The sequence below is a fragment of the Alosa alosa genome, chromosome 1 (assembly GCF_017589495.1).
Source record: "Alosa alosa isolate M-15738 ecotype Scorff River chromosome 1, AALO_Geno_1.1, whole genome shotgun sequence".
Classification (NCBI taxonomy): Eukaryota; Metazoa; Chordata; class Actinopteri; order Clupeiformes; family Clupeidae; genus Alosa; species Alosa alosa.
In genome coordinates this window covers 10,955,867-10,971,540 of record NC_063189.1, presented here as the reverse complement: position 1 = coordinate 10,971,540, position 15,674 = coordinate 10,955,867, and the positions used below count along the sequence as shown (strand labels likewise).

The window sequence follows — 15,674 nt, the reverse complement described above, 5'->3', positions numbered from 1 at the left end:
GAATTCTTTTCCATAGTTATGATTTGGTAAAACAAAAGAACACAACAAGGCACTCCATCCTTTCTGCTGATCCATACTTATGTATTGATTACACTATCATATGACAAAATAGTTTGAGTGATTAATACCCCCGCCCCTCTTTCAAGTGAGTGTCCTTGTCATGGTCATCTCCTCTTCTCACATGGTGAAACAATGTTGTGGGGTTAAATTATTTTTTCAACTAGAGTGAGCTGGACTCTTGCCTCTTACCAGCTTCTCCCCAGCAATGTACTTTTAAATCCCATTGTTGGATTCCATGTTGGGGCACTTCAGAGAGGCATCTGTTTCAATATTTGATTGACTAGTGCAAATGTGTATTCAAGGGAAAATGGTTCCAGGTTTAAAGTGAGTCTGATCTCATCTGTTAAGAGTCCCCTGCAGGCATAATGCATATGAATGTCTCTCTTCTCACTTGCCAGCTCCCAAAGTAGACTACAAAGTACAGCTTTCCTCAGAAGCCTCACCAGCTGCACGAGGGTTCAGAATACAGCAGGCTGAGTAATGATTAATGAGATAGACACAAGTACTGTAAACACAGTTTCAATCACACATAATATTGTTGTTATAAACTGTACTGCTTAGAGAATTTACACACTCACCTCACTACTAAATTGGTCTAACGCCAAATTGCATAATCCCTGACCATACTCTTGCTGTAAGACAAGAAATAAGAATTAACATTGATGCTTAAATCTGGCCATTTGTCATTTTATGCAGGCTTTGTGAATGGATTAATCAATAAAGACAATAATGCTATGCCTCACACTGACCTGCAGTGGACAATGCACAATTCGAACAGTAATGACCATAAACAGAGAGACAGTCACTGTCAGTTTCTTATCACTACAATGCAACATACTGTACAGTAGATCAATATGTAAACATTTGTTTACATATTCTTTACATTTGCCCCTACCAATGCTACAGTATACACAACATCAACCTTTCATAGAAACATGCATATATTTGAATGTAGCCTGGTTTAAACAGGCTACAAACAGGTTTCAGATGTATCATCGTAGCCAACAGTTTTGTGGGCAACACTTAAGTCCTCTTTTATTCAAGTTTTATTCAAGTTTTATTCTGCTTGCCTGATTTCTGCCCACACTGTGCTAGGCTGGACCACCCATATGCTGTAATTTTGCACCAAGGTGTGTGAGTCCGCACTGGAGGACTCCCAGCTCCCTGACTCTCTTTCTCCCCCTCTACACCTGTGTGCTAGTCAGGAGTCCCAGGCGTTGAAAGTGGTGAGGTGCAGATGGACCTGAGACAGTGTAGGCTAATGTCACTGCTTGCATTGGACAGTGAGGCGGAAATTGAGGAGGCAGTTCCTCCATCTCAGAGGGAGTAGGTTCAGCCCAGCCCCAGAGCAGAAGCCAGCCCGCCTGTTCACTCCCGCCTCACAGACTGTGCCTGATTGAACACTATGCAAGACTAAACAGCTGTTTGTCTGCTGCGGGACCCAAGCAGTGGGCTGTGTGCTGCCAAAGCAGAGACTTTCACACTGGCTTGTGGAAACTATCGCTCTAGTTTACGAGGCCTCAGGTGTATATCTATGCCCCATTGGCGCTCTAAACTTAATGTAATTTGATCACTTCAGAATGTAAATGAGGACTAGTTGTTCATGGTGTGGCTATCTTTGGTAAGTAACCTGCGATTGGAGATTGGTTCAGATTGGTCACATCATCCAAGAGTGACTTCCCATTGGTTAATGTCTAATATTTTCCTTCAGAGAACCAAGGTTATATTCATAATCTTACAGGCAGGCTACACCAACCACATAACTGAAGTGTTCCATTAGCGATTGTAAAAATAGTTTAAGAAGACTGGTCTAATTTTTTTGAATGTGCTGCTACCACATCTGGTGCCAGTTCCAACAAACTGTCGCAGCGTAATGTTTCAGTTACTTGTCTGGTGTAGTCTGCCTGTTATGATTTGCTCTTTCATTAAAGTTTGAGGATGTCATTCTTTTATCAACCTAGGTGTTCACTGTATTTGCATTTAGATCATAGATTTGTATTGAAATGTGACCAGAAAATTTTACATTTATTTGGTAAAATAAATTCTATCCGGACATTGGATCGGCAAGAAAAAAAGAATCCTAGCAGGAAAGCTGACATGTCACATAAGGATTCTAGCTCTGTGGAAGAAACTGTGTGAAAACCAACCAGCCACAAACAGACACATACATACCTTTGATAAGAGGTGCAATCTCTCTACTGGGGCACCTCAAGATGCCAGCTGAATCATCATGAGCCAATAACTTTCCATATAACTCTAGGTCATTAGCTTCGCCCCTCACCTGCTAAACCGCATGCAGTGGAATGTTTCCAGGCCACAAATGCAGTGAATGTGGGATGGCAGGGTGGGACTACTGCTGAGCTGCACACCGGCCCCACTGTGACCCTGTTAGGCTGCAAAGCAAGCACAATGAGTCCCTTACTACATCTGGAGCGACTAGGGACAGCTGCGTCCACAGCATTTATTGAGGAAAACTGCCTACATAAATACACAAAAGTCCAAGAAGTTTCCTGCTGAGAAACAATTTGATGTTTACAACAGGGATAAACCAAAGGGCAATACAGAAGCTGCAGGTTAAAGTGGCTTTTAATGTCACCACCTAACAAAGCAAGTGTGCAGCCCAACTTTGCTGTCCTTGAGGGAAACAATGGCCAATACCACAATAAGGAAATGCAGCTCTGATGACAGTTTAAGTGGATTAACCAAAAACTAGAATGCCTGACCTTGCAAGCAATTAAATAACTCATTTAGCTGTTTGCAGGGTTGAGCTGGATGACAATTAGTGTTTTGGATGACAAAAGGATGACAATCGCAGCATGATGCTACAGACTGCCTGGGAGCAAATTGTGTTGGAGAAAATAAATTACATTCCCCATGAAATCCCTTTCTGGCTTGACCAAATTAATTTGCTCTGACCACACAATTCCTCACGTCAGCGTACGTCTGAGGGATTCAGGAAATCAGCGAAGCGATTTGCTCTTTTTAAGGGTGGGATTTAGACATGTGCTTAATATGCTGCTTCCACCACATCAGCAATTCAGTGACCTTATCCCGAACGCCAAATACCACTTCCCTGACTTGGAGAACCAAACACTGCATTCACACGTGTCAAGATTACTGATCTCCTCTGAAGCCTCCTGCTTCCCTTTCATTAGACACTTTGTATCCCTGACATGTCAAGAAATGTCAGAGCTCCTCCGAGGTAGCTCAAACAGTGTGGTAGGAGCCCCAGACAATTAGGTGTGAAGCTGTGAGGGCCATAATGCTTCCACTGCTGATTGTGCTATGAGGTGATGCAGCGCCAGGCAACAAGAAGTAGATTCCCGCCTTCTACAAACTACCTCTTGTAGTGCAGTAGAATAGCCAGGTTTACATGGACAGTGTTGACAGAGAAATCACACTAAATGGATGTTGTGTTTAAATAACGAGTTTAGTTGTAATACTGACCATCTCATCCAGATAATAAAATACAAAATATATATATATATATTTCATAGATATTAAAGAAAAACTAATGTAACTGTATCCATAACATATAAGATATAAAGGCTCATTTTGCCTCACTGCATTAAAACGAAATCATCCTAGGTCAAAAAGCATCACAAACATGAATTTCCTGGGTAGATGTGCCTGCTACCTGAATAAAAGGACAAGATTAGTGTGTTCTGGTAGGCCAATAGAGTGGCTATTTTCATTCCGGTGCTTCCTACAGCCAGGATTCAATGAGGCAGCTCATGGCCCTCTCTTTTGTGCTCCCTGGCCGTTTCCTTTGTAATGGGTATGCAGTGGATTTGTTGTGTGTGTGTGTGTGTGTGTGTGTGTGCAGATTTAAATTCCCATGCATTTTGGCAGCTAAATGACGAAATTTACCACAGGAGCAGCATGCAGATTTCAGTAGATTAAAAGTAAGTTCAGGGATCTTGCCTTTGATATACTCTGTAGATGAACAGCAGTCACTAGTTATTATAGTCATACTATATTTTTTCATCAGTCTTTCTGGTTTGTGGTCCAAAAAGTATTACAAGACATGAGTTTATTCTCTCTGTCCACACCTAGTATCACAATGATGACTGCTTACATTATATGGATGGCCATAAGGAGGGCATTCCTCATTAAAGATGCAGACAACAATTCTAATCCCATTCAGTTTTCGACAAGTTCAGTAAATGCAATTGCGCACAAGAAACTCTGGTGTTCATACACCGTCCTGACTCTGTAAATGGGAAAACAAAAATGTCTCGCAGCCCAAGCCATTTGCAATCCCAGCCAAAATCTTTGCCTACTCCAATGTGTCTGAAATCACACTGTAGATCACCCTTTGACACAAACATCATCCCTGGCACATTAAGCTGCTTTTTCCATGTGTAAAACTATGTAAACTAAATGCAAATGATTAATTTCACATACTCAAAGCATGAAGACATCAAACCCACAGGGCAAAGCCTCTATAAAACATTAAATGTTCTACAACTCACACATATCCCTTCAAGGTCATATTTATGATTCATGGACTCCATTATATGTATACTGCCGTATGCTCCATGTTGGACAGATGATGGATTTGTTGAGAACATTTGTTTGCAGATCCACACATTGCAAGCAGTGCAGTAGGTGGGTTTACATGGACATATTCGGTCTTCTATTATAATCGGAATAACGGCTCAATTGGAATAGAAATTACACATATAAACTCTGTGATCGGAATAAAACTGCTGATCTGATCAGAATTTTAATCGAAATGAAAGAGGTGGTGTATTCCGTTCCAATTCTGACTGAACAGCCATGTATACGATCAATCAAACTGCCTGCTGTTCTCAAGGAAAAGTAGGCAACAACGGCTATTCGATCAAAGATTCTTAAGTGCTTGAGAGCACCTGATCGGAATAGAACGTACCCCATGTAAACAGACGGAATACATTTTTCAATCAGAATAGTTTAATCGGAATGACAAAAAACTGTCCGTGTAAACGTAGCTATTGGCAGACATACTGAATGTCATTCATGTCATACTGTGAAAATCAATCCAGCATATAATTTCCTGAGACTGCACACCAGGTAGACTGATGCATATGCACAGCTGTGCTTTTGCTGTTGCTGTCACCATGCAACTGTGGCAGGAAAATAGCCTGCTCTAGCATCTCCAGCAGGCAAAATGGCGTTACTTTACTGCTGTGGGAGGCCATCACAGAGGTGTGCTCATGGGTCCTCAAACAACCAACAAAAGTAATCACAATGACTACAGAGAGGATTCAGTGAGGGGAGAGGCTTCAAAGGATCTTCTCACATAAATGGATCCCTGACTCTGTGTAAAGCTAACTGGTTAGACTCGGAGAAATTGAAAAGTGACATTCCACTGCTCCTTTTTTAAAGCAAAAAAGAATAAAACATATATTGTGTTTAAACCTTTGTGTGCTGTGAATGTCTTCCTCTCATATTATTTTCTAATCAATGGCAGAGAAGTGCTTTAATTAGGAGTAGGACCTTTTCCAATTAAACACTTCTTCAGTGCCGTATCTCTTGGTCTCATCGAGCTTTGCCATTGAATAAACTAATTAGGTTCATCTCATTCCTTGAAGGTACTATACATGGCAAGATGGACTAAATTAAAGAAGGGCACTAGAGAAGGAGAACAGAAGGAGTTTAACTAATTCCAATCATGCCTTCCCAGTCCTTTTAGTGATTTGCTTGTTTTTAAAATAAGGTGTGATAAAACTGAATTAAAATATTGAGATGACATTCCAGTCGCCTCAGAATGTTTTCAGACATATGGTTTTATGTTAAGCGGATCCTGAGTCATCGCTCATTGTGCCTGGTGAGTGGGTGGGTTAAAATCCTGGACGTGTGGACAAGAGCACTGACTCACACCGATACTGTACAATCTCTCCTTAATGAGTCCTGCTCTTCCTCTGAGGTGCCTGCCCTGCACTCTTTCTCTCACTTTTTTAGCGTTGTACTAGTGTGCCTGCCTGGCACTGACAACACCTGCCCTTGCCCAACTCTGAGGTGAGTAATACCTGCAGCCGCAGTGCTGTCAGTTAAAGAGTCAAGGAAGATAAAAAAGCTACTACCTTACTGTCACATCTAGTAGTTACCCAGAAAATGTGTGGCCCTTCATCCAGGAAATAATAGGCCAAACCGTAAAACCCAGTCCATGCTAATTTATGTGCTCTCATATAACAGTTTTAAGTCTATATTGTAAATAGAGTCTGAAGCTTTTGCATAATATAGACCTTTTTGCATTTTGGGAAAAGGTAAAGTAATACCATGAAAATAATGATTTTTCATAGAGCACCTTGACAACATAATTTGGGTTCTGGATGAACCCTTTTAGAACAAGCAAAAGTAGCAAACAAATATTTGGCAACATGACAACAATTGCTACTATGATAAAAAGCTTAAAGGGATATGCACTATTTGGGGAATTACATTCATTTTCCACCTCCCCTCGAGTTAAAGAATTGATTTTTTACCTTTCTCCAGTTCATCCAGCTGTTCTGTGAGTCTGGCGATACCACTTTTAGCTCCAGCCTAGCATAGATCATTGAATCGGATTAGACCATTAGCATCTCGGCCTGCATCACACTTAAAAGTGACTAAGATTTCCGGTAATTTTCCTATTTAAAACTTGTCTCTTCTCAAGTTAGAAAGTGTAATAAGACTAGCGGAAAATGAACCGTGACGATTCTCTAGGCTGATTTGACATGGAACTATACTCTAATTCCGGCGTAATAATCAAGGAATGTTGCGAACGTACCATGGGTGCAAGAGCAAAACGATACCATGCAGCACCTGAAAATAGTCCCATAGGCTGTAACTTCCAGCACCAAGTTTGAGCTGCAGCAGATTATTACGCCGAAATGAGAATATACAGTATCTCATTGGATGAACTGGAGAAAGGTAAAAATCAATTCTTTAACTCGAGTGGAGGTGGAAAATGAGTTAAATATCCCTTTAAATGTAGGACACTGATATCCTCCTTGGATTGTTTCTAGGAACAGTGTCACCATTCTCATCTGATCAGGACCTACAGTATGAGACGGAATCATCTGTTCTGTGTCCTCTTGGACTGCTTCCACCACTGAACAACACTGTTTCACAACAGCACTGCAGCCTAATGGAGCTTGGCAACTAAACCAGCCTGATTAAATTCTGGTGCAATTAGTATCTCATCACACTCTCAAAGTTCACAATGAACATCTGCAATGTTACAAAAATGAGAATTCCTATTCCACATCCAATTAACATTAACAATATTGTCAATATTGTGGCAAATAGTGTGCTATTATACACTTGCACTCGAAACAATCCGTGTACATGGTGTATACATTTTGGTATTAGAACAGAACCTAACTAATAAGGCCAGAGATAAATATAGAACACTATGCCTACACACAACACACAGATGAGTCGCGCTACTATTCTTTGGCACTCAGGATGCTGAAATGGTGCCATGACGACGGCAGAGAGAGAATGACCTGGAGTAACTCCTTTAAGTGTGGCGTACACCCTTAAGCTGCACAATCCCAGCGTGGCCTTTTAAACAGTGTACAGATCCCAGTCTCCATGCAAGGATGCGAGCGACCATGCACATGCACACACACACAAACACCATAAACAAACCAAGACAGTCTTAAATTATTTGAGAGACAATAACTTTTGACACTATAAACCTTATTATGAAGCTTCATTTTTAGCCAAAAGTATATTCAAGCCATTCAACATTCTGAATCTAACTGCCTTAATAGGCTAACATATTATTCAATTTTTACAATTGTCCTGCAACACATACAACATGCTTATACAGTGTGTCTTAGCAATTCAGCTGTGATCAATTTGTGAAATTTTATGTGAAAATTGAAATTTAAAAGGTATACTCAGACTAAGAACTTTCAGTGAAGAAAAAGTCCAAAGTGCATGAAATGGAAAAGACATATCGAAAGGGCTCTTTGGGGAACACACACACTTCCACATGTATTGTACTTGTTTTTAATCATGGATTTTTATATTTATATTTTTGCAAAAGATTAGTGACTTGAATTCTCTTTTTCTTAAGATTTTTCAGTGTCTCAGCCAAACCCACCGTCTCAAAAACGTAAGGTGCTGTATACTGCACCTTAACTTGTTTATTTCAATGCAGTAAAATTCTTTCTCTTAAAGCAACACCAAAGAACTTTCCCTCTGTCGCACGCATGCTATTTGTTTATCCAGCACCGGCTTTGCAAATAACGATGTCCACAGACAAGGTAGAATATTTTGCATGACTTATAAAAGTACGATGTATTGCGACATCAGATGCAAGTCAAATTTGTAGTTTCTTATGTCTCATTCCATCGAAGTACAGATCCACTACCCGATCTGGCAAACTTACATAGTGCGGTTATAGCCGATAGAAGGCCGGGAAGCGAATGCAGAATTGCCGTTCACCCTGTTACGAGTTGATGAACCACTGAATGATTTGGAAACATTATTTTAAGGTACAAAAAACTCTTTGGTGTTGCTTTAATTTAAGCTTTTCAATGCAAGGGACAAATAAAACACAAGAATGATAACACATGCGTGCTCAAGGCACTGCTGACATTCCCATCCACACACCATTTAGATGCAGGGCCACTCATGTTAACAGCACAGTGGCTAGCAGAGCAGAGGCCTCTACCTTGTATTGCTTTGAGGCCAATACCACTATGGCCATCAGGCAAACAAAACAAGGCTGTCGGTCCTCGATAAATGCTCTGAGACTTTTTGCGTTTGGCAAGAGAACACTTGGCGTTTTTGTCATTTCGGCACACACTGGGTTTTCCTCACAGCCTGTCCACTCATTTTCGATTAATGAACCTTTTACTTTGGGGGTTGGGAGGTATTCAATTGTGACGGAGCAGAATAATGACTGGATTGGAGCTCTCATGCAGACGGCAACCAGACTATTGTTGCCAGGGTGTGGTCTCTCTTTCAGAGCCGTGTGTTAAAAATGCTTTTGAAAATTAATGCTTAACATGCCATTTACTTCCATGACTCTTAAGACATATTAGACAGAGACTGGCAGGATGAGACTATCACTGGTGGCAGCAGATGATCACTCCCTCCCTGCTCATTTTCTTCTGCATGAACGCTAAAGCTAAAGCCAGACCAGAATATGTTCTCATTTTCAAATCTCAGAGATGTCAGTGGCGGAATAGTGAGATTTTTTCCTCACCATTACAATATTCCATCGATCTAGTCCCCCGTGAAGGCATTGCCTTTTGTTGCTAACTGTTGCCCATTTGCATCAGCAGCCAGGCTGTAATCGCTGGCATTCAGAGCCACATCTATACAGGCTAATGATGAAGTGGACCTGGTAAGCTCTTTTGTTTTGTCCTCTGTTAGTGCCTGGCTAGAGATGTGAGTTATGGGGACAGCAGCTGATAAACAAGCTTAGTGATGTCTCACACAGGTGCACCAGAGATAAGAGGCTGTGCTCCTGCGGAATGGGAATATACGGGAGAGAGGCAGTGAGAGAAAGAAAGAGAGACTGAAAGACACAGTGAGACAGGAGTGGTGTCTCCAGGGAGACTGTGTGCTTAAAGCAGAAGAGGGGGGACCGAGGATGGAGTGTGGAGTTGCTTAACTGCACAGCGGAGCCCTGCGAGGGAGGCCATGTATATACACAGAGGCCCACAGCTTATCAGTCAGCTCAATGCACTGCACTGACTGGACTCTCAGCACAGGACGGGTTGCTGTCATATCTGTTCTCATGCTGGGGAAGAGCAGGGGATCAACGGCTCCCACAAGTTACCTGCCAGTACACAAAAACATTTAGGGAGGGCCCTTACTGTAGGTGCCTCGCTTGAATAGCAATTCTTTTAGTAAATAAAAACTCCAGTCCATTTATCAAAAGAATCTGTCATCTACTGAGAATGAAAACAAAGTCAGTCATGCTAAACTGAATCTTCATTTCCCAGCATTCAAACAATATATTGCTGCTGAGCAAAGCCAGATATCTTGAAGAACAAAGCCACAATAGCATAACACAACAATCAGATGGGTTTTACGTTTTTAGACTTTTAGACTAGTATTGGAGCATTATATAGCAAACGTTCAAAAGATTTATTCAAACATTTAAAATTATATGTATTATAAGGAGAAATATCATTAGCAAAAATCACTAAACTAAAAAAATCGGGGTGGTTTCATATACTGCCGAAAATAGAATGTTAAAGGACACCCAATGGGCTCACATTCTGACAAACTTTGAGTGCCTTTGAATCGTAGCTGGGTCTTCCTGCTGGCCTCTTCACTGAGGCCAGTTTTCCATACAGGAAATCTTGCAGGAGGATGCATCCATCCTTCATACGGGTGACATTTCCCTGCCCGCGAGCATGTCAGCATCAGGAGGGTGTACATGGAGGAGACTCTAGTTGTCTTCTCTCCAGCATTTGTAGGTAGGTACATGATCCCTCAATGAGATGGTAATGTTCCCTGAGGAAAGTGCATCCAATGCTTTGCTGATTTCCTCTATTGTTGGTTTGTAGTTTGAGTTCAACCATGGTTGGAAAGTTTTTCACCTTGTCCAAGGCTTCTGGGTTGACCAGGTTTTCTTTGAAGGATGAATTCTGAAGGGTGACAATGTCCATCTTGAGCCCATGATAAGTTCATTGTTGATTTCAGCAGTCTTAAGAGTATCGCTCACTTCCTGAAGAGACCAGATGTCAAACTATATAATATTGCTTATCTTTGCTAGCTAGGTATAGATAAAGCTGAATCTCACAAGGATTAGATTCATTCCACCAAGGAAGGAATTTTAAAAGTCTTGATGATGAATATATTGATTCATTGTAGTGCATGGTTCCAACTAAAAACATATCAAAGGATTTGGAAAAGAAATAAAGGAAATGCTGGGCTTAGACCTACAGCTATATGATTTCATATGACCACTTTTTGGGCATTTGCTTTGGGCATCCATCAAAATAATTTGCTTTTATGCAATATTTCCTTGGGGCAAATGTGGTTCAACTGATGGTTGATGGGATAGACTGTGAACAGTGTACATAATGCCAGAAACTTATTGTCCTGTGCAAATGCCAAGACCCATTCAAAGGTATTATCTATGACACTACTACCACACATCTGACATTTTCAACTTAACAACTACTGTAAGTCTTTCCATTCTGTAAACAATTTTAACAGGACATCACACAACAGTATGCCTATGCGCTTTCCATATTTCCAATATTTGCACACTTTGATGTAAGACATGGAAATAACATGAAGAATGGCAATGTGTCATTGTATGAGGGGTTGCGCACAGCTTATCCAGCTAATAGATATAGTGTGGAAAAGCGGTGAGAAAAGACAAATGTATGTTAAGACTGAAGACACTGCTCTGAACACATTGAAAATGTAGATATGTTTAGACATGTTGATCTTTGCCAAACAGCCTTTAAAGTGAAATAAATATATACAGTATCTTTATATGAATATAAATCTATTTTGTTTCAGAAACCACAATTGCAAGGCATCTTCTACACAATGTCTTGGTTCATTTTTCAGTGACTTATAACATGGGAAATACCATCCATACAATATAACCAGTCATACATACTGAGGAAAGGTGTTAAATTATTTGTGCTATAGGTAGGGGATTTCCCACAGTGGCTTATCAACAACCAAGCCTATTTCAGAATATGTAGCATGACGCAGGATTCAGCAACAATGCACAATTGGCTTGTTGCAGTCACAAATGCAATACATGTTGTACCTGGGAACCGTAAAGGTCCTCCTTCACGTTACAACATGTACTGCCTATCAACAATCAAGCCTATCTAAAATTACACAACAGGATGTGAGATACAACAATACACAATTGATTGGTGGCAGTCACAAATGTGCCGCATAGTGTACGTGGGATCCGTAAAAGGCTCTCCTTTCCAGCACAACATAAAATACCAGTAGCCTGCATGCCTACAAACACCACCCTTCCACACTCATGATGGGCTGGGACCCATTACAAACATAGACAACAACAAGTACCACTCCAGTACACAGCAACAAGATTTCACATATCTAAGTCTATTCAGGTCATTCAAGTAGTTTGTGAGCGCCTCAGCCATAACCATTGGCTTGTCTTTTCAGCACACAATGTCTCAGACAACTCCTTCACAGCTCTTTTCAATGATTGTCCTCGAAAACCAAATTCTAACAGGGTCATTCCACGTCAATTCAACCAGGGCCCACGCACTTAGGTCTCAAAAAATTCTGAAAAAATTACCAGGTGTACCTATGTTATCCAGGAGACACACTGTAAAATTACTCTTATGTAAGATCAATACTTTCCAAGATACAGCTAGTTTTACAGGGGGAGGGGGGTGTCGATTTTGTTCGGCCTCTTTTTTTGTCAAAGTTCACAAGCCCACAGCGCAAGAACTAAACCATGTAGGAGGCTAAAATTGTGCATGCTGGTACATAAATAGGAATAGTATGTAGCAAAATCGTCACGTTTGGTCTGGATAATCCTGCATGGCTCAAAGTTGATACAGAGCTACCACAGGTTACTCTATACAACCACAGGTGGCAGTGTGGTGACTCTATATAAAACATATTAATGTCAATGGGGCATTTTGCCCATGTTCAGGGTGGAAAATAAAAAAGAAAGATTTGCATAAGACAAGTCAAATTGGTGTTTTCAAAAAGAAGGGATCATGGAGAATAAAGAAAAACATATTTAAAAAATCTTTGTATATTCCCACAAGGTGTTTGGGTGCTCTGAAAATGATACTGAAAATGATTTTTCAACAGTCTGCTGTTCAGACCCTGAAGGGATTTGTTTTCTGGTCATTGCTTTTTGTGAGAGTGTTTCTACTTATCTCAGTAAGGAAAATAAAGCAAGAGCCTATGTTGAGTACAAATATGTCTTCTGAAGGCTTAAACAGAGCCCAGCCAAAAACTCCAATAAAATTTGTATAAACTTTGAGGGACAGCTGTGACCATGCAGGATTATCCAGACCAAACGTGACGATTTTGCTACATACTATTCCTATTTATGTACCAGCATGCAAAATTTGAGCCTCCTACATGGTTTAGTTCTTGCGCTGTGGGCTTGTGAACTTTGACAAAAAAAGAGGCCGAACAAAATCGACACCCCCCTCCCCCTGTAAAACTGGCTGTATCTTGGAAAGTATTGATCTTACATAAGAGTAATTTTGCAGTGTGTCTCCTGGGTAACATAGGTACACCTGGTAATTCTTTCAGAATTTTTTGAGACCTAAGTGCGTGGGCCCAGGTTGAACTGACGTGGAATGACCCAACAGAAGTGTTGTGGCTGACTTACAAACCCTCTAAAACTCATCTCCACTGATGTTGTGTGTGCTTGCCAGCGTTGTTCTCTTGCTTCTGTTACTAGTTCTTCAAACTTCAATTTCTTCCTTTCTAGGGCTTCCTCCATTGCACCTTCAAAGGGAATAGTTAGCTCAATAAAGAAGGTGATGCACTTACACTCAGAATACAACACAATGTCTGATCTCAAAGTAGTCGCAACAATACACTGTTAAACTTGCAGTTGCCTACCGACATCCACCAGGGGTTTCCAATCCAGTGCTTTTCCCCATCTTCTTGTATTGCTTGCATTTGTCCACTTTCCTGTTCCTCTCACACAAAATAAATTCTGCCCCTGCCCTACCCAGCAGAAACTCAACTCTTGTTCTCAAGCAAACACACCAGTAATTTAAATATCTGATTATGTTTCCAGGTGTAGTAACCCTGAGTCACATTAGTTTTGCAACCGGATAGAATATGCTTTAAAGATCCTTGACCTATACATAGCTTGCAGCTCCCGAATTATAAAATGAAATGCTTTAGACAAATGTGACTTGTGTGTGTATTTGTTCTACACACCAGAGTGTATATTAAATAAGTCTGAGGCTTGTAGAGTGGTAGTAATGGATGAATGTATAATTTGGTCACACTCCCACACACAGAAATGAAATCAGAAATGAGAAGTCTGGCTGTTTGAGATAGGGAAAATAACTTCACATTCTTCACGTCTGTTTTTTTGCCTGCTTACACTGAATAGTACATTTTTAGGTTGCCTGACCGTTAAGGCCTACATCTTAGTTAAAAAGACTTGACATAGTCTGTCCACTAAGTAATTTCATTAAAAGTCATGTCATGTAAACCAGGTGTGAAGTGTAAAAAAATAATATGGTCCATTTGGTACCTCTGGGAAATGTCCTTTTAAAAATACTTGCTGTTATTGATTATGGTCGCTCAATGCTGAGGTTAAATGAACAAATTAATTTTGCCTCCAGAGTTATTTAAGTTGACATTTTCCTAGTCTTAGTGCTCTACCCCTCCCACCCCCTCTCTCTTTCTCTCTACGCCACGGAACACCCAAGTTTCTGCAGATGATATTATGAGGATGACGCTCTGGTTTGACTGCTGCATCCTTAAATGTTGTCTCTAGGCACAGAACCATGCAGTAGGGATAGAATGTCTTCATGCATTACACCAAGGCCTAAGGGGTAACACAATTGAAAAAAAAAACTATCCAGCATCCTGCATTCAACTCAACACCATTCAGATAACATCCCCCGTGACCTGAACACAAAAGACAGAGCAATACAGCAGGTGACAGGTTGCCCCGAACTACAAGGTACACACATCTGTCTGAAGGCGTGGACTGCAACTTAATCAGCCCGAGGAGAATACGCTGATATCGCAGTAATTGATTAGTTTATCGAGTAGGCAATTTCCAGAGGCTTTTTGAGAATACAAGGCATGTGGCTCGTCAGCCAGAGAGCAGATCAGGCTTGGCATGTCAGTATAAGAGCAGAGGGCTGCAAACCCAAGGTTATTTATAGAAGAAAGGCATAGAGCGGTGTGTGGGTGGGGGTATCTGATTTACAGCTGTACTGGAACAGCTGATAAGAATTACAGCACTGGTGCTTTCCATTTCAGTGCTTAATAAGTAATCATTTGTATGGTTATAATTAGATGGTGCATGTGTGTAGATCATGTATGCATGTGTTTAGCCTGACAAGAGCAGCTATAAACTACATCAGCTAAATTAAACCTTTAATGCATCAGGAAAGAGTAGAGTGGCATATAAGTCAAGACACTGACACAAAAAAGAAAACAAACAGCGGCTTTGAGGTGAAATGCTTTGGTGAACAGCAAATGCACCTCTTAATTTCCACAAATCTAAGTGGAAGTACTTGGGCACTCATGTTCACAGTGGGAACGTGCTCCAATTACACGCATGACATGTGATGCCAATCTTAAAGTGCAATTCAAAGCAGCCATGCACTAGCAGTGGAGCTCCAGCCTGCTTTATATGCTAAGGAGCGCTTGGAGGGTGCCACCAGGCACAAACCGCTCACTTTGACCAATTTACCAGGAAACGAACAATAGGAGGACGTCACATAATTGAGATAAACATAACTACAAAGGTACACCACAGCGTTAACATTTGAACAAGGTAGAGTATTTAGGAATGATGGGGGCGGGGGGAGTCTTATCTCAACTATGGGCCTATTATGCAAAATGAGGAACATGGCGGATTCACTTGGTGTGCCCTGTGTGTAGTCCCATAATTATTTCCCCTCTCATTCCAGTTTAACTTCCATGTCATTTAGAATGTGCCACAG

The 15,674-nt window shown here is 40.9% G+C and overlaps 1 protein-coding gene and 1 long non-coding RNA gene across 2 annotated transcripts in view; both read right to left on the bottom strand.

Moving 5' to 3' along the window:
• asic1c (acid-sensing (proton-gated) ion channel 1c) overlaps positions 1-15,674 on the bottom strand; it is a 127,428-nt gene that overhangs the window by 62,263 nt on the left and 49,491 nt on the right. The gene's annotated exons all lie outside the window — the stretch shown is intronic.
• LOC125301401 lies at positions 452-2,390 on the bottom strand. Its single transcript, XR_007194743.1, has 3 exons — positions 2,233-2,390; positions 639-692; positions 452-533 (listed from the first exon to the last, which is right to left on the bottom strand). It is a non-coding gene; the product is annotated as an uncharacterized LOC125301401 (long non-coding RNA).